The 19,340-nt window shown below is 38.0% G+C and overlaps 1 protein-coding gene across 10 annotated transcripts in view; it reads right to left on the minus strand.

Annotated features, from left to right (window-relative positions):
* CPEB3 (cytoplasmic polyadenylation element binding protein 3) overlaps positions 1-19,340 on the minus strand; it is a 199,719-nt gene that overhangs the window by 179,075 nt on the left and 1,304 nt on the right. The window lies entirely within an intron of this gene.

The raw sequence follows: 19,340 nt of genomic DNA on the forward strand, positions 1-19,340 counted from the left end.
CACTTGATGTTAACAGTCCTGTGCAGTGGATAGACAGCATAGGGTCCTCACATTCACTTCTGCAGGTTATGCAATACACCAAAAGGCTAGCTTATAAGGCTACTGGAGAATAAAATCTAGTAAGTGTTCTGCTCACCCAATTCATGAGCCCTAAGGTAGAGCTTCATCTACTTGGAAAAAGAGTACCTTTTCCTAATTTCCACAAAGGGATTGTATGAACAGGTAACAGTCTAAAAGATAACCACTGGGATCCACACTTCAAAGATGTGGATGTCAATTATACCAAAATAAAGCTAGAAAAAAATAAAGATGTAGAAACCCAGGCTCAAAGATGTTTCAAAATATAGTTAATAAGTAGTGGATCTAAGATTAGAATTCAAGTCTTCCAACTCATTCAGAAACACACTTTTTCAACTGTACTACAAGTCTCCCATTGGTTCAGTTTAATACAGGCTATCTCTGTCTTCTCATGTGGTAGACGAGTATCTTCAGCACTTTGCTACAAACAACTGAACCAAAATCTAGAGCTTTTTGGTGTAGCTCTATCCTGAGGCCATAACTGTTCTCTTATTGAGGAAACTGAGAATCAGATATGTGTGCCAACTGTACCAAGAGGGATACTTTATTTTTCTTTAAGATTTTATTTATTTTTTCATGAGAGACCCAAAGAAAGAGAAAGAGAGAGGCAGAGACACAGGCAGAGGGAGAAGCAGGCTCCATGCAGGGAGCCCGACGTGGGACTCGATCCCGGGCCTCCAGGGTCAGGCCCTGGGCTGAAGGTGGCGCTAAACCACTGAGCCACCCGGGCTGCCCCAAGGGGGATACTTTATTTTATTTTATTTTATTTTTTTTAAGAGGGATACTTTAAATGGCTTTCCTATTACTTTTGGAAAAAAAATTTGGACCACCTGCCCTAATGTTAATGGATCATACATCATCACAGTGACAGGAAATCAACATTATTAATATTATGGGAGGTGGTATGTGGAAAGGATATTAGATATGAAATCTAATTATCTAAATTCAGATACCAGCATTACCACTTGTTAGCTTCCTGGCCCTGGGAGATAACAAAAACAAAGATTAAGCACATACTATTTGCTTTGGCATATATTTTGTTTACATGATGAATAATTGCACACAACCCTAAGATGTTATGTACCTTTATTATCCCCCATTGTACATATGAAAATATTGAGGCTCTGAGAAGTCCAAGTTAACTTACCCTAGGTTACACTGTTGGTAAGTGGAGAAGCCAAGATTCAAAGCCTGCAATATGATTCTAGAAACCATGTTCTCAATTTCTCGGTCTTTGTTTCCTCTAGAATTAAATAGAGATTATAATAACAACTGCCTTACCTAAATCAGACTTACATTAGTGTGTATAAGGGCATTTTTAATAAACTATAAAGCAGTAAAGGTCAATATATGAAATCCAAAGCTAATACTGACAGGCAGATGAGTTATCTGAAAGGTCTACATTCAAGTAAAAATTTTCTTGTCTCTTTTCTATTTAATATTGGGAGTCAAATGACCTATGTTAAACCCATGCTTTTTGTAGTAACAATGATCTTGCTATACAGACATTTCTCATCCCACCTCTTTCTATACCCTCTGTTTTCTACAATGAAAGCAGAGTACAGTGGGACATATCTTTTTAAAGTGCCATAGGATATAGATTTTATTGTTTGTTTCAAAATCAATGGATTGAATTTCTTCATAATCTGGTGATGACAATGATGATGATGATATTCATACTAACTGATCACTTAGTCTATGTAGGCATCTAGTTAAGCATTTTATATGCCTTAATTAATCTTCATAATAATTTTAAAAAGATAGAAGCTATCATTCTTCTCATTTTTCAGATAAGGAATCTAGGGCTTAGAAATGCTAAATAATTAGCCCAGGGTGACATAACTTGCGGTAAATAAGCCCAGGTCTATTTTGACTCCAAAACTCAAGTTCTAAAGCTCATCTCTCATCCCTTACCTTCTGCCACACCCAGCTACAACCCAGAGGATTTATAATGGTCCATTCTCTTCTTTACAATCAGGCTCTGCCTCCCACTGCTTCTTACTTTAGTGGCCATCTATTTTCCAAACCAAAAGTGAAAACATGTGCTCTGACAATCTTAAATAAATTCTAGAAAAATCTCGGACCTCCTCCATACCTGATCACTGAGAACAAGCCCCATTCAGAGCAGTGTTGGCTTTTCTTTTGAGCCCAGGCCTGGCTCATCTTAGCATTAAACCATCTCTTTATCGTTAAACCCATCTTCACCAAAAAGCCTGAGAGTCTCTTAGAGAATGAAACCTCAATTAGTTATATAATTCTGAAAAACCTCTCTCAAAAGAAAAAGATGAAAGGAATAAAGGTTTTCTTTACCTTTTTTTGGAAAGATTTCATTTATTTATTCATGAGAGACAGATAGAGAGAAAGGCAGAGACACAGGCAGAGGGAGAAGCAGGCTCTCCGCCAGAGCCCGATGTGGGACTCGATCCCAGATCCTGGGATCATTCTCTGAGTCAAAGGCAGATACTCAACCACTGAGCCACCCAGGCATCCCTTTTTTATTTTTCCTTTTTTAAACAAGAAGTTTTTGAGATATCCCTTTGAAACATTCCACTTTTTCAGAAATGCTCTTTCCCAGGGAGAGCAGAAAAGAGTAAAAGAGAAGTTTGTTCTCTTAAGGAAGGGACATTGGTTTGCTTCTCCTTTTTATTTCTTTAAGTTTATTTATTTAAGTAATCTTTACACCCAGTATGGGGCTTGAACTCAAGACCCCAAGATCAAGAGTCACATGCTCTTCCACTGAGCGAGCCAGGTGCCCCTGCCTCTCAGTTATAAAGTGGCTCTCTGTTGCTGTTTGCACTGTAGGTCCTCCCTACAAAAGCAAGAATGAAAAAAGAAACCACAAACCCCAAATTTCATTTACAGAAATAATCTGCAAATTCATTCATTCAACACATTTATTGAGCACCTACTACACAGTAGCCTCCCAAGATTTACTATTGCTCTCTTCCATCTAAATTCAAGATCAAGAACACTCAAAAGTAGTAAACAAAGAAAGGATCTTCCTACCTGGTTGTTGGAAAAATAAAAATAAACAAAATATTAGATAAATATGAGTTCTACAAAGAACAAAAGAGTGGTATGATTGAAAGAATCTGGTAGGGTATTTAGATTAGATGGTCATTAAAGGTCTCAATGACAACTGAATTAAGCTCACTCCTGAATTAAAAGAGGACCCATCCATGCAAAGACTGGTGGTGCAGGATGCAAAACGAACAGCTAAAGAACAGATCTTAATGGAAGAGGAATAAGCCTTTAGAGCAGAGGCTGGCGAACTTTTTCTGTAAAAGAGCCACATAGTCAATATTACAGGCTTTGCAAGTCACATAAGTTCTCCTGAATATAATTATTTTTGTTCTTGTTGCTGTAGTCGTATTACAATCCTTTAGAAATGTAAAAATCATTCTTAGTCCTCTGACAGTATAAAAATAGGCCTCTGGCAAAATTTGGCCCCTGCCTTAGTTTTCTGACCTGTTTTAGAGGAACATCTAATCTACTGCAGCAGAGAGCAAGTAAACAATGAGGAAAGTGGTACAAGATGACATCTGGAAGGTAAGCAGAAACCAGATCATGTAGGGTCTTTTAGGCTAAGATTTTGGATTTTGTTTCTAAGTGTGATGGGAATCCCTTGGAGAGTCTTAAGCAAAACAGTGACATGATCTGCTGTAAGCTTTAAAAAACTACTGTGTGGGACTCCTGGGTGGCTCAGTGGTCGAGGGTCTGCCTTTGGCTTAGGGCATGATCCCAAGGTCATGGGATCCAGTCTCGAATCTGGCTCCCCACAGGGAGCCTGCTTCTCCCTCTGCCTCTCTGTGTCTCTCATGAGTAAATAAATAAAATACTTAAAAATTAATTAATTAATTAATAAAAAGACCACTGTGGTTCTCTGCAGGGAACAGACCTTAGTTGGGGTAAGAGCAGAAGCAGAGTTGATTAGGAGGCCAGCTATTGTATCATCCAGGCTAGAAAAGACTACGGCGCTAGTGGGAAGGACTGAACACTCTCAGTCAAAGCTCTGTTTATCAGCGATGAACAAATTATAGACGGATTCTTGAAATTTTACTTTAATATCAAAAGAGTAGTATAAAGATGAGCTATAAATAGTATTAAGTTTGATTCATCAGAAAATCTTAGTTACTCAAATTTTTAGCAATATTTTGACTTTTTTGATTTATAGATATTTGACTTTCAGGAAGATCATCTTTTTCTCTCTCCTCCTAATGAAATGATTCACAGTTTCTCTGCTGGTTCCTCGTATTATTTTTCCCCTTTTCAGCTAAATGTATCATAGACTTAAAATGTTTCTCTCAATTCAGAGTGCACTGCAGTCAACCAAAAGATAACTACTCTTAAAATCTAAGAAACTTCCAACTTCCCTTCACAACACACCCCTCTCTCAAAATTTCCACTATAAGGAAATTATAAGTGGTTTTCACACTAGCTAAAATCATTTCCTTGTTCTTTCTTTCATAAAAATACTGCTGAGGGGCACCTGTGTAGCTCAGTTGGTTAAGTGTCTGCTTTCAGCTCAGGCCATGATCCCAGGGTCCTGGGATCCAGTCATGTGTCAGGCTCCCTGCTCAGTGAGGAGTCAGCTTCTCTCTTTCCCTCTGCCTGCCCGCTTTGCTCGCACCTGAACATGCTCTTTCTCCCTCTCTCAAATAAATAAATTCTCAAAAAAAAAAAATACTGCTGAGTTTTGAAAATTCATCAAGCTGTACATTTACTTTGGGCACTTTTTCTGTATATTTCTCACAACATTTTTTTTAGAAGTTGTGTGTAGGGGTAGAATATCCCGACACACACACACACAGAGGGTCCAATGATCACAATCTTTAGAGGGTAGGCAGATTAGACCACAGCATAGGTTGAGTTCCTTGGAGACAGATTTGAGACCAAGTTCTGCATGCAAATGTTTTATTGAGGGTAGGATACAACTGGCAAATACATCTACAATGAAATGAAGAAGGCAGGAAGAGTCAGAGAAATACATTGACCCCCAAAGTGGTTACAATTGAGTACTCAGCTGATCTTGTCATGAGCCCTATAACTGAAATGGCCCTCAGACTTGCCTCAGATGAAGTAAGGAAGCTAAGTCTTTGCATCTTAAATCAGCCAGTCACAGACTGTGGGCTCCCAGAGTGAGGCAGTTCCCTGCTTGCCCAATAAAAACAAAACAAAGCAAAGCTTCATGCCATCGGGAGCTAATATTCCCATCAACTATGGGATAAGCACTTTAGCTATGAAGAGAGGATCTGGACTGGAGCATCACAGTATCCACTAGAAAGGATATTCAGATTTTCTCATGTAGTCAGTTACACTGTTTAATGTTTATCATGGTGCATAGTATTTTACCATTGGTATATAGTATTTTATTTTTATTTATTTATTTTTAAAGATTTATTTATTCATGAGAAACAGAGAGAGAGAGAGAGAGAGAGAGGCAGAGACACAGGCAGAGGGAGAAGCAGGCTCCATGCAGGGAGCCTGACGTGGGACTCAACCCCAGGTCTCCAGGATCATGCCCTGGGCTGAAGGCGGTGCTAAACTGCTGAGCCACCCAGGCATATAGTATTTTAATTAAAATACTCTAGTAAAGTTGATTATATAAAATATATTAATTAGCATGCTAATTAGTATTTTCCCTAAAACACTAAGTTTTACTATGTAATATAGTATCTTACTATGATCACACACATTTTTATTAAAAATAAAGACTTCATATTCAAATATTTAAGAATGTACTTTTAAAAAATACTGCTGGAAAAGTGGCTCAAGTGCCATTCAACTGTGCACCTTTAAGCAGCTGATGCGTAAACTTAAGCCATTTTTTTACTCTTCTTCTATCAAGTCATATGGCTCCTCTACCCTTTCCTGTCACTGCCACCAATTCTGGTCCGCACTTTCATCTCCTCAAACCTAAAATGTCTCCTGTGTCCAATTTCACCCAAGTTTTTACAGGGATTAGAGGAATGCTCCACTGCATGACTTGCATTAATTCCTCAAATAGTCACTGAAAGCTCGTATAAGGTTTTAGGGAAATAACTTTGGGCAAGAAGACACAACCCCTCCATTTCTTATAAACATTAATTTTGAGTGAGTGAGGCCCTAGACAATATCCTGATAATTTCATATTAGTTGTGATAAAAATGCTGTGAAAAAGTACCAGATAGTTACGAAACCATATGATGCCAAGACCTAGACTGGGAGGTCAGAATGTTTTCTAATGTAAGCAAGATGAGCCTTAAACAACAAAAGGATAAAGTTCAGAGGAAGTATGTTCTATGCAAAGAGAAAACCATGCTTTTTGCTACTTCAGGCTCTAGAAAGAAAGTGTACTCAAGGAATGAAGAAAGAAAGCTAGTAGCCACATTCTGGAGATTAGGGTTTAGTTGGGAAACTGGTAAGTAAGCAAGGGCAATATAAAGCCACTAGAAGCAGGATTTTATTTTGCTTTTCAAGAAATATTTTCATTTTGAAATAATTTCAGAATTGCAAAATTATAAAAAATAATTTCCTTATACTTTCAACTACATTCTCCAAATGTTGACAACTTAAATGATCACAGTGGAATCATCAAAATCAACTGATTCAATACTATTATCTAACTTACAGACCTTATTTGATCAATTTCTCCACTAATATCCCTTCTAAGAATCCAATCCAGGATTATACATTGCTTTCAGTTGTCAGGTCTCCTTAGTTTCCTTTAATATGGGATAGTTCCTCAGTGTTTATTTTTCATGACCTTGACAGTGTTGAAAAGCACTGGCCAGTTATTAGTAGAATGTACCTCAATTATGGTTTATCTAACATTTCTTCATGATCAAATTCAGGTTATACATTTTTGGCAATAATACCTTACAAAACGGGCAGCCCGGATGGCTCAGCGGTTTAGTGCCTGCCTTCAGCCCAGGGCCTGATCCTGGAGACCCGGGATCGAGTCCCACGTTGGGCTCCCTGCATGGAGCATGGAGCCTGCTTCTCCTTCTGCCTGTGTCTCTGCCTCTCTCTCTCTCTCTCTCTCTCCCTCTCTCTCTCTCTCTCTCTGTGTCTCTCGTGAATAAATAAATTTAAAAACCTTTAAAAATTAAAAAAATAATAATAATACCTTATGAAAGTAACATTGTGTCCTTCTCAGTGCATCATTTCAGAAGGAAGATGATACAGATTTGTCCCACTGTGATGTTAACATTGGTTACTTGGTTAAGGTAGTGTCTGCCAGATTTCTCTGCTGTAAAACTATTATTCACTTTCTACTTAAATAACTTTGGGAATATACTTTTTTTTGTTTTTAAGATTTACTTATTTTAGAGGGAGAGAGTGAGAGAGACAGCATGAGTCAGGGGAGGGACAAAAGAAAAGAATCTTCAAGCAGACTCCCCACTGAGCTCAGAGCGTGATATAGGGCTCTATCTCATGACCCATGAGATCAGGACCCAGGAGATCACAACCACAGCCAAAATCAGAGTTGGATGTTTGACCAACTTAGCCACCCATGTGCCCTATCTTTGGGAAGATTTTTGTATATAAATATTTTATTTCTCAGCATATTTTCACCCAGTAATTTTAGCATCCATCAATGATTCTTGCCTGCATTAATTATCTGTGGTGTTTGCAAATGGTGATCTGCTCTTACATCACCTCTTCTACATTAGCTGCAATGCTACTCTAAGGAAGGTTTTTTTTCCTTCTCCCCTGATGTATTCATTTGTTCTTATCATAATGACTCAGGAATTCATACTTTATTCCATGAGTTATAATTCATTACTATTATTTTGTTACTCAAAATGTCTCCTGTCCCATTAAAATACCTTCAGGTTGATTGCTGGGTCTTTTTTTGAGCACATCCCTACTTTCTGGCACTGCAGATGTCCCAGCTCATGTACTTTTCCTGCCCCAGTTTGGAACTAGCAAAGAACTAATCTCTCTAAAGAGTCTGAGTTGAGACACCTCTTGGTATATTCACTGGTTCTGGAGTGTCATTGCCTTAGGCTCTCTCAGCAGATAGAGCTTAAAAGTATATTTATGCATACATATGTGTTTATGTATTTATATTTATAAAATCATGAGTTTGTATTGTATCTCCAATTCCAATGAAACATTACAGGGTTCATTCTAGCCTTAGAAGGTTTTTTTTGAGAGAGAGAGAATGCATGCATGTGCATGCCTGTGTGAGTGGGAGGAGGGGCGGAGGAGGAGGGAGATGGGAGAGAGAATCTTGAGCAGACTCCACACAACACAGAGCTCAACATGAGGCTCCATCTCAGGACCCTGAGATCCTGACCTGAGCTGAAACCAAGAGTTGGATGTTTAACTAACTGAGCTACCCAGGTACCCCAGAAGAGTCCTTTTTTAAAAAAAAAAAAAAATTCAATAAATATTTACTGAACATCTGCCACTGCCCAGGCTCTGTGCTAGATATTGAGGATATAACATTGAACAAAACTGGCATGGTCCCTGTCCCTGCCATCATGAAGCTTAGATTCTAGTAGGCACAATTTATATATTATTCTTTTCTCCAAAATTGCTAAATTTAAATTTATGCCTGTCATTGGCTCCTTCTCACCAGGCTTTAAACAGGCCACAGAAGGATTTTAAGCAGATAACATGATCAGTTCTACATTTCTTTTCTTTTTAGTTCTACAGTTTCCTAAGATTTTATTTATTTATTCATTCATGAGACACACATAGAAGCAGAGGCAGGCTCCTTGGGGTGCCTGATGTGGGACTTGATCCTGGGACTCCGGGATCACGCTCTGAGCCAAAGGCAACGCTCAACCACTGAGCCACTCGGGTGTCCCTAGTATACATTTCTTAGAAGGTCATTGTATTGGAGAATCAAAGGAAGATAGAGCAGACTGAAGGCCAATTGTCAAATTAGTTGAAGGGGGATGAAAGTGTAAATGTGGGGAAACCAATTTGAGGCTATTAAGTAGTCCAAGGTAAGAGATGACTATCAACTAAACTGAAGTAAAGGCAGAAAGAATGGGAAACAAATGTATTTGAGAAATATTTGAGAGATAGATGGACTATCTTGATGACTGACGAAAAGGTAGAAGGATGAGGTAAGGGAGAAAAATGACTCAAGGAGGACTCCTAGGTTTCTCAGAGTACATACAAAAATACTGGTTCATATTTCCGTATATTGTAAACATGACTACATGTTTCTTCCATTAAATTGTAAGCAACCAGGGCACCTGGGTGGCTCAGTTGGTTAAGTGTCTGCCTTTGGCACAGGTTATGATCCCAGGGTCCTGGGATAGAGTCCCACATTGGGTTGCCTGCTCAACAGGGTGTCTGCTTCTCCCTCTCCCTCTCCCCTTTCTCCCTGTTTGTGCTCTCTCCCTCTGAAATAAATCAAATCTTAAAAAACAAAAACAAAAAACTGAAAGCAACCTGATGACAAGAACAGTGTAAGAGTGTACAGTTGATGTGTTTGTAACAGTGTCTATACATAGTTGGAATTCAAAAAAATGTTAAATAAATGATTGAATGGATAACTTTCCTCAGAATTACCAAGTTGAGATTTCAGCTGTAGAGACTCAAATTAGAACACCCTCATAAAGGCCTAGGCAAACTACGTATGCTGAATATCTATTCTCCCAAAACGGTATATCCTGATCTATTAATTATATATGCTTTCTTTTCTATCATTAATTCATCTTACCCAAGACTTAAAACCCAGAACCCAGAGGTGTTTGGCTATAATAACGAATTTCAGGGACACCTGGGTGGCTCAATGGTTGAGCATCTGCCTTCAATCCCAGAGTTCCAGATGGAGTCCCACATTGGGCTCCCTGCAGGGAGCCTGCTTCTCCCTCTGCCTATGTCTCTCCCTCTTTCTTGGTGTCTCTCATGAATAAATAAATAAAATCTTTAAAAAAAAATCAATGAATTTCACTTCACACCTATCAGACTGCCAAAAATTAATGCCTATAAATTGCCTATCCCTGGCAGGGGGTGGAGGTAAGGAGAAGCCTCTGTTTCTCACCTCTTGAATGGGGTTATGGGATTTAGGTGAGAAGTTTCTAGCCTCAAGCAGGTATTCTGTAAAAGTTGACACTCCGCCTTTCTCTTCATGTATCTATCTATTCCTTCAAGACCCAATTCAAACCACTCCAATTAGGAAGCCTGACTAGACCACCAATACACAGCAACCTCTTTTTCCTTCTCTGAGCTCCTAAAATACTTATCTACTAAAATTCTTCAAAAATTAATCAAGGGTGGTCCTATGATTGATCTTGTAATAAATTGTTCTTTTTTGTTATTTAACTATTCACATACTCCTACACTGTTCTCCAGTGAAGCCAGATATGTCTTTATCTGTCAATGTGAAGTCAGCTATGCCCCTTATTTGCTATGACTTCATCTACCTGTCAATGTTCTCATCGGTAAAACGGAAGACATGGATACTTATCTGGTAAGGTTGTTGTTAGGATTTGAAATGATGTGTGTAAAGGTACATGCCACATATTTGGTGTTCAATAAATAGATGCCAATAAGCACCAGTGAGGGCAGTTGTCAGATCTTTTCAAATTTTAATCCTGTCCCAGATATAGCACCTCACAGAGTGCCTCACACATCGCTGCTGCTTGATATTCAGTTTATTTATACTCTATCTTTTCCAAAAAAGATAAAAAGATTTAAAGCAGCTAGGTGTTCAACAAATATTTGTTGAATGATTACAGACCACACTTTCCAGTCAGATGTTCTTTCTTCCTCACAGCTTTTTCCATAATAAACAAAACACCACACAATAGTGACTTTATAAAAGCTTTTAATCATCCTTTACTTGCACCAAGGACTTTTTCTGCTATTTTTAATCTAATCAAATAAAGTTTTTTAACCCTAAAATACACGCTCATGGTGAAAATGAAAACATTATGAGGTAATAAAATGAAAAGTAGGTTCTTCTCCCCATATAAAGGTAATATTTTTTTTAATTCCTATATATCCTTCTAGAAGTTTATTTATAGATCCTAAAGTTAAAATAAAACAAGTGAGTGGGATAGTACTATACATATTATCAACTATCTGCTTTTTTTCACTTAATATGTAGGCAGTATGTACTGGTTTTGGTGTTTGGCAACAATTCTACCTTCTTTAAGTTATTACTTAAAGATTTGCCCTGATTTAGTATCTTAATAATATAAGCTCCACAAGGGTCTTTTCATCTCTTTTGCTCTACTCAATCCCCAGCACCTAAATAAAACCTGGAACATAAACATATGGTCAGTAAGTATTTGCTAATGAATGTACTTTTTTTGTAAGATTTTATTTATTTATTCATGAGAGACACATGGGGGGGTGGGGAGAGGGAAAGGGAGAGAGAGAGAGAGGCAGAGACATAGGCAGAGGGAGAAGCAGGCTCCATGCAGGGAGCCTGATGTGGGACTTGATCCCAGAACTACAGGACCAGGCCCTAGGCTGAAGGCAGGCGCTAAACCACTGAGCTACCTAGGGATCCCTACTTCTTTTTTTGTTAAGATTTTATTTATTCATGAGAGACACAGAGGCAGAGACATAGGCAGAGGGAGAAATCTGCTTCCCATGGGGAGCCTGATACGGGAATCAATCCCAGAACCCTGGGATCATGACCTGAGCCAAAGGCAGACACTCAACCACTCAGCCACCCAGGTGCCCCATGGATGTACTTCCTTTTGCAGAATAGTCTTCATTCATTTAAGGTATACTGTGCACTCTTAGCTAAGTGGCAGGAAAGATTAATGAGATACTCTTGAGATTTTTGGACTGTGAGCAGAATAAAAACAGTCGTAGTTTCTTTATTCCAGTACTGAACTCATTTAAATATGTTCCTGCTAGCAATATTCTCTGGGTAGCTGCTCTTCACTGTTCATTTAGCCTGGTTCTCCTGCCTTACCTCCAATCTTGTGAGTTAACCCAAATAGTCCCAATAAATTTCTCTTCAGTTGTTAGTTTGTCACTCCTCAACCCTCAGCACTACTGACATTTTTTTTTAAGATTTATTTTTTTTAAGTAAGCTCTATACCCCACGTGGGGCTCAAGAGTCCTGAGGTCAAGAGTCCCATGCTAACCTCTGACTGAGCCAATTAGCTGTCCCAGCACTACTGACATTTTGAGCTACATAATTCTTTGTTGTGAGGGGCTGTTCTGTGCATTGCAGTATATTTAGCAGCATTGCTGGTCTCTACCAATCAGAGGCCAATAACATCCCCTTGTGTAACGATCAAAAATGTCTCCAGACATTAACAAATGTCCTCCTAAAGGGGCTAAATTAACTAATTGATTTGTGTGGAACAACAACAAAAAAATCCTGATGGCTACTATATCCATGGCAATTTTTCCTTAAGGTCTGTATAGAAATATCTCATTTGTTTCAATAGCTCAGTTATATGATATATATGTGTGTCATAGTTATTAAATAGGTCTACTAATAATAGATTTTAAGATTTCCTCTAGTGTTATTTTATCATTTTTTTTAAAAGATTTCATTTTTAAGTAAGCTTTATACCCAATGTGGGGCTTGAACTCACAATTCCAAGGCTCAAGAGTCACTTGTTCTACTAACTGAGACAGGCAGGTGCCTTATCTGGTGTTATTTTATTTTTGTGTGTGTGTTATTTTAAATAGCAGCTTTATGGAGATATAATTCAAACACCATTATTATGAAATAATTCATCCAATGAACATATACAATGCTTTTAGTATATTCAGAGTTGCAATCCTCACAGCAATAAATTTTAGAACAATTTCATCATCTCAAAAAGAAACTCCTGGGATCCCTGGGTGGCGCAGCGGTTTGGCGCCTGCCTTTGGCCCAGGGCGCGATCCTGGAGACCCGGGATCGAATCCCGCATCGGGCTCCCGGTGCATGGAGCCTGCTTCTCCCTCTGCCTGTGTCTCTGCCTCTCTCTCTCTCTCTGTGACTATCATAAATAAATAAATAAAAATTAAAAAAAAAAAAGAAAAAGAAACTCCTGCACACCTTAGTTGTCACCAAACCCCAAAACCCTGTTTGCAACAGCCTGAGGCAACCATTAATCTATTTTCTATCTCTGCAAACTTACCTATTACCTACTGTTAACATTTCATGAAATGGAAGCCTAGAACATGTGCTCTTTGGAATTATTTCACTTAGTGTAGTGTTTTCAAGGTTCGTCCATGTAGCATATATCAGAACTTCATTCCTTTTTATTGTTGAACAATGTTCCATTGCATGGACATACCACATTCTATCTATCCATTCATCAATTGATGGGCATTGGGTGCTCCACTTTTTGTCTATTATGAATAATACTGCTATGAGTATTCATGTACAAGTTTTTACGTAGACATGTTTTCACTTCTCTTGGGAATAGACCTGGAGGTAGAACTGCTGGGTCACACGGAAACTTTGTTTTACCTTTTGAGGAGCTGTCAGACTGTTTTCCAAAGTGCCCACACCATTTTATCTTCCCAATAGTAGCGTACTAGAGCTCCAATTTCTTCACATTCTCACCAACATTTATCTTTTTTTTAATTTGACAGTAAATGTTGGAGAGCATCTCTTCATGTGCTTACTGACCATTTGTATATCTTTGGAGAAATGTCTATTCAGATCCTTTGCCCATTTTTTAATTGGGTTATTTGCCTTCCTACTACTATAGATTTGTAATAAATCTTCACATGTTCTAGGTACAAGTCTCCTTTCAGATACATGATTTCCAAAAATTTTTTCCCACTCTGTGGGATATCTTTTCAGCTTCTGTTAACAGTCTCCTTTAGAGCACAAAAATTTAAATTTTTATTGTCTTTTGAAAGGTAAAAATAGTGTGCTATAAACAGCCAGTTCAGTTTGCATCTCAAATATGTGTGTGTTTCTCTGAGACAACTATCATATTTGGATGCAAGATGTGTACACATTTCCCATTTCACCAGAGAGAATATTAAAAATGTGCATATGTAAGGGTCAAGATTTAATAAAATAAATATTTTTTACTGCTTACTCAAGAATAATTTTTTTGAGGGGCAGCCCAGGTGGCTCGGTGGTTTAGCGCCTTCAGCCCAGGGCCTGATCCTGAAGACCCAGGATGGATTCCCATGTCAGGCTCCCTGCATGGAGCCACTTCTCCCTCTGCCTGTGTCTCTGTCTCTCTCTCTCTCTTTTTCTCTCTCTCTCATGAATAAATAAATAAAATCCTTAAAAAAATATTTTTTTTGAGAGAAAGAGAGAATTACAAGTGTGTACAAGGGAGTGGGGAGAGGCAGAGAGAGAGAATCTTAAGCAGGCTCCATGCCCAGTGTGGAGCCCAACCTGGAGCTTGATCTCACAATTCTGAGACCACGACCTGAGCCAAAATCAAGAGTTGGAATAACCAACTGAGCTACCCACACAACCCAATCAACATCCTTAAGTGAACTTCTGTTTTGCTTTTACTGCATGTGCATGGTGGTGAAAAGTATATAACATTAGTACAGTGTAGTGCCAATGCCTTTAATGTGCTAAGGTACAAGTAGTTTCATCCATCATTATTTATGCATCAATGTAAATGCCAATGCAGTGAAAAGGGCAAATAATATTTAACTATTATTATGAAAATAATCTTAACCTCACATACTCCCAGAAAGGTTCTCAGGGAGCCTTAGGGGTCTACTAGACCACATTTTGAGAACTATGACATTCATACTTGTTTGAAATGTGACTCTATGACATTCATATGTGTTTGAAAAAGAAAATAATTCCTTATACATAATAAACTGATACCCCAGGAACAAGATACAAAAGGGAATATGTGACATGTTATCTTGTGATTTTTGCCTACTTTTGACATACTATTGCATATCCCAGGGACACATAATGCAGAGAGGGGAATTTAAGCAAGGATAGTGAAAAATAATAGGTCTTCCACCATATTTATGAGTAGAAAGAGAAGGCAAGTTAGTAGGTGATGATATTATGTAACATTATTTACCCTTTATAAATATTACTGCATTAGAGTGGATATAAACTGTTAGGATTTTAATCTCTAAGGAGCAAATAAAGATAGACAGGTCTTAGACTGTCCTCTATCAGGCCAATGAAGCCTCTGTCGAGAATTAGGAAAAAGTCAATTCAAAGTAATCCTACAGATCCAAGCCAGTAAAATGTACTCTGGGGGCCAAACTCTCCCCATAAAAGTCCTTTAAGAGATGGGGACATTATCTCTTCTAAAGAACTACTTAGTCTATATAAAGATGTTCAAGAACTAATAGCTGTGTTAAAGCAAACTTTTGAAAACAGTTATAGACCATGGCCAGGTTACTGATATCTAACTTGTCTTTATTTCTAATGCATGCTGCATACCACTTCAAAGTTAATCCCCCTAAACCACTCTCACCTTTATTCAAGAACTTTTAGTAATAATTAAAAGTTAACATTAATAGAACTCTTAACCATGTGCCCAGCACTGTACTGAACAATTTAAATGAATTTTCTCATTTAATCCTCCCAGTAATCCAATGAGGTAAAATCTATAGTTTTCCTGGAGATGAGGAAATTTGGCCTAAACAGATTCAGTAACTTGTCCCAAAGTTGCTGCTTCTGAGTGACAATACTAAGACTCAAACCTAGGCTCTTGATCACTGCAGTATTTCTGCAGAGATACTACTGTTCTAATAATCACTTAGGGAACTTGTTTTTATAAAAAAAACAAAACAAACAAAAAAAAAACAGCTAATTGGGCACAACAACAAGGCACATGCCTTAGAATTTCCAGGTCAAGTCTCTGACTCACACCAGGTTTAGGAACCACAAGTTAACTTCTCATTTCCTAGAGAATAGAGTTGATTTCCTATATCTAAGCTACTCTCAGCAGGATTCTAGGATAAGAGCAAAACTCCTTAAATTGGCCTACAAAGTTCTTCATTGTCACCTGATTGACATTTTTAGGTCTCATCTTTCCCCAAATTCCCTTTTTGTTTCAGTCTCCCCTATTTATCACAGGGCTTTCCTTCATAGGATATTTGCACATGCTGTTCTTTGGTCTGGAATGTTCATCCCTCTTCCCCTTGTCTAGTTAACATTTGCTCTTCTTTAGGCTTCAGCATAATGGATAACTCCTGAGAAACTTTCTTGACCTCCCTGTCAGGTCAAATCCCTAGTTATAATCCCTCATAACACTGTAACACATTTGCAAATTAAAAAGTATTTATGTGATAATCTCTCTCACTATAAACTATACAAAGCTGGGTAATATGCTTGGTTTTGCTCATTACTGTATTCCCAGTGCCTAGCTTAGTGCCTGTCACATAAATACTACATGTTCAATAAATATTTGTTGAAAAAACTAATAGATTCAAGGCCTTTTAAACTATTGCCTACTTAACCAATCAAATGTAATTTTCACTCTTACTCAACAGAGACCTACAGTTACATTAATAGAGGTTAACTCTTCTCTCTACATCTTTTCATTCAGACCCAAGATCTTTCTCCACCTCCTCACCTATATACACTTACAATTTACCTATTCACTTAAAATTCCTCCTAGTGCTACAAGGTCAAACCTAAATCTCCTTTGTTTCACAAAGTTCTTTTTAATACACCAGCCCCTAACAAATGCCTCTAAACTTCTAAATCACTTTGCATTTCCATGCCATTCATTTGCTAATTCATCATATGCTTCATTACGTAGTATTTCACAATGAAATACTATTCAAATGAAATACTATTATTGTTTTATTTTTTAATGATTTGTCTTTTAGAGAGACAGAGGGCACAAACGTGCATGAGCCCATGAGCAGGGAGAGGGAGGGGAGAGAGGGAGAGAGAGAATCCTTAAGCAGACTCCCCACTGAGCCTGATGTGGGGCTCCATCTCACAACTCAGAGATCTCGATCTGAGCTGAAATCAAGTGAGCTGAAATCAAGAGTTGGATGCCTAACCAACTGAGCTACCCAGGTGCCCCCCCCCCTTTCTTTTACACATAATCATTGTTAGGGAGTTTGTATGTTGTTGTTGTTGTTGTTTTTTTAAAGACTTACTTATTTATTTATGATAGACAGAGAGAGAGAGAGAGAGAGAGAGGCAGAGACACAGGCAGAGGGAGAAGTAGGCTCCATGCCGGGAGCCCAATGCGGAACTCGATCCCGGGACTCCAGGATCGCGCCCCGAGCCAAAGGCAGGCACCAAACCGCTGAGCCACCCAGGGATCCCCAGTTTGTATGTTCTTAAAGAGTACTTTAATATGCTACTAAAGTACAGGCAGAAGAACTTTCTGTGGCCTGCTGTGTGGACTCAGCCTGCAGCTTATCACCAAATTTAGCAAATGATAATTCTCTTTGGAGGACACCGGTTTGTTTTACACTATTTCTCCAAGGAATACCTCCAGGGTCCCTTTTGGCAGACCGTTCAAAACAAGTGTGATGGAAGAACATTTAAGTAAGATACTATTTTAAATTTCCTGATGTATTTAGAGTGGTTCTGTACTCAGGCATTTCCAAATCCATTACAAAATGTTTAATGTATTCCATAACTCTCTTGGCTGAATATCCTTTACCACAAACTTTAACCCTATGTAAAATGCAGCACATTTCAACTTTTTTCTCTCTTTGGTGAGACTAAGATTTAAGTAATTAAGATTTTTTTCCTTCAAAATCAAAGTACATTATAATTCCAATTATTTAGGTTTTTTTAAAGATTGATTGATTTGAAAGACAGCACACACACGGGGCAGGGAGAGCAAGCTAGAGTCCCAAGCAGATTCCACACTGACCATAGAGTCTAATATGAGACTTGATTTCAATGCCCTGAGCCTAAACCAAGAGGCAGACACTTAACTGACTGGCCCACCCACACACCCTGAGTCTTATTTTTAACTGCAAGAGCTGAGGACAACAAAGTTGACAGACAATATTAAAATTTAGGCCATAAGTGTCACTCATTTCAAATACAAGGAATTAATTTATTTCATGAGTTTTATCAATCATGATTCTTGCCCATACTAATTAAAAAATTAAAGTTTGATAATAAAGAATTATGAGTTATCTATTTATCTGTTTCTATTTAGATGTCCTTATGAACATTTCATATGGAGCTAATTACTTTTTTAACAGCTTTATCAAGATATGATTTACATACCATAAAGTTCACTCATACTAAGTGTAAAATTCAATTTTTTTTAGAAGAGCTGTGCCACCATCACTAGAATCTAATTTTATTTTACATTATTTTTTAAATTGAGATATAATGCATATTGTGTAACTATTACCACTCTAATTCTGGAACATTTTTTTTACCCCAAAAAGAAACCTTGTACTCATTAGCAATCTCTCTCCCCTTTACTCTCTTCTTACCCCCTCAGCCCTAGCAATCACTAATCTACTTTCTGTCTCTATGAATCTTTTTCTTAACATTTAATATAAATGGAATCATACAATAAATACGTGGCTTTGTGACTGGCTCCTCTCACTTAGCATGTTTTCAAGACTTATCCATCTTGTTGCATGTATCAGAACTTTATTCCCTGTTATCACCTAATAATATTCTTTTGTCTAGATGTACCACATCTGATTTATCCTTTCATTAGTTTATGAATATTTAGAGATTATCTTAAAAGATTTTATTTATTTTACAGAGAGAGAGCTTACATGCACATGCAAGCAGGGGAAGCAGCAGGCAGAAGGAGAGGGAGATGGAGAGGGAGAAGCAGGCTCCCTGGAGTGGGGAGCCCCCTGTTGTTGGGCCGTGGGGCTCAATTCCATGACCCTGGGATAGTGACCTGAGCTGAAGGCAGATGCTTAACCGACTGAGCCACCCAGGTGCCCCAGGTTGTTTCCACCTTTTTGGCTATTCGGAATAATGCTGCTATGAACATTTGTATACAAGTTTTGTCTAGACATATGCTTTTATTTCTCTCGGGTAAATAAGAAGTGGAATTGCTAGGTCAGGTGCTAATCACTCGTAAGATGAATAACATATACATTATACATTTTTTGCTATTCCAAAGGATTTTTGACACACCCAGGAAATACTTTTCATAAAAATCCTAATATAAAATCCTTTTAAAAAAAATTAAGGTTAATTTGCACACAGCACCCTATCAACAGAAGTGTATCATATTACTTTCCAATTTCGGATTCAAAATAGAAATTATAAAATGAGGTGAAAACTGCTTTCAGTGTAAATCAAAACTAGATGGAGCTTGCACTAGCCTATTTAATCAATATGCTATGATCAAATTCTATGTTTTATATTAGGATGTATATATATCCATCTTCTTGTGGCGCACAACTGCTTAACAGATAAATAAAGGGAAGTCTTACCC

Source organism: Canis lupus, chromosome 28 (assembly GCF_011100685.1).
Source record: "Canis lupus familiaris isolate Mischka breed German Shepherd chromosome 28, alternate assembly UU_Cfam_GSD_1.0, whole genome shotgun sequence".
Taxonomy (NCBI): domain Eukaryota; kingdom Metazoa; phylum Chordata; class Mammalia; order Carnivora; family Canidae; genus Canis; species Canis lupus.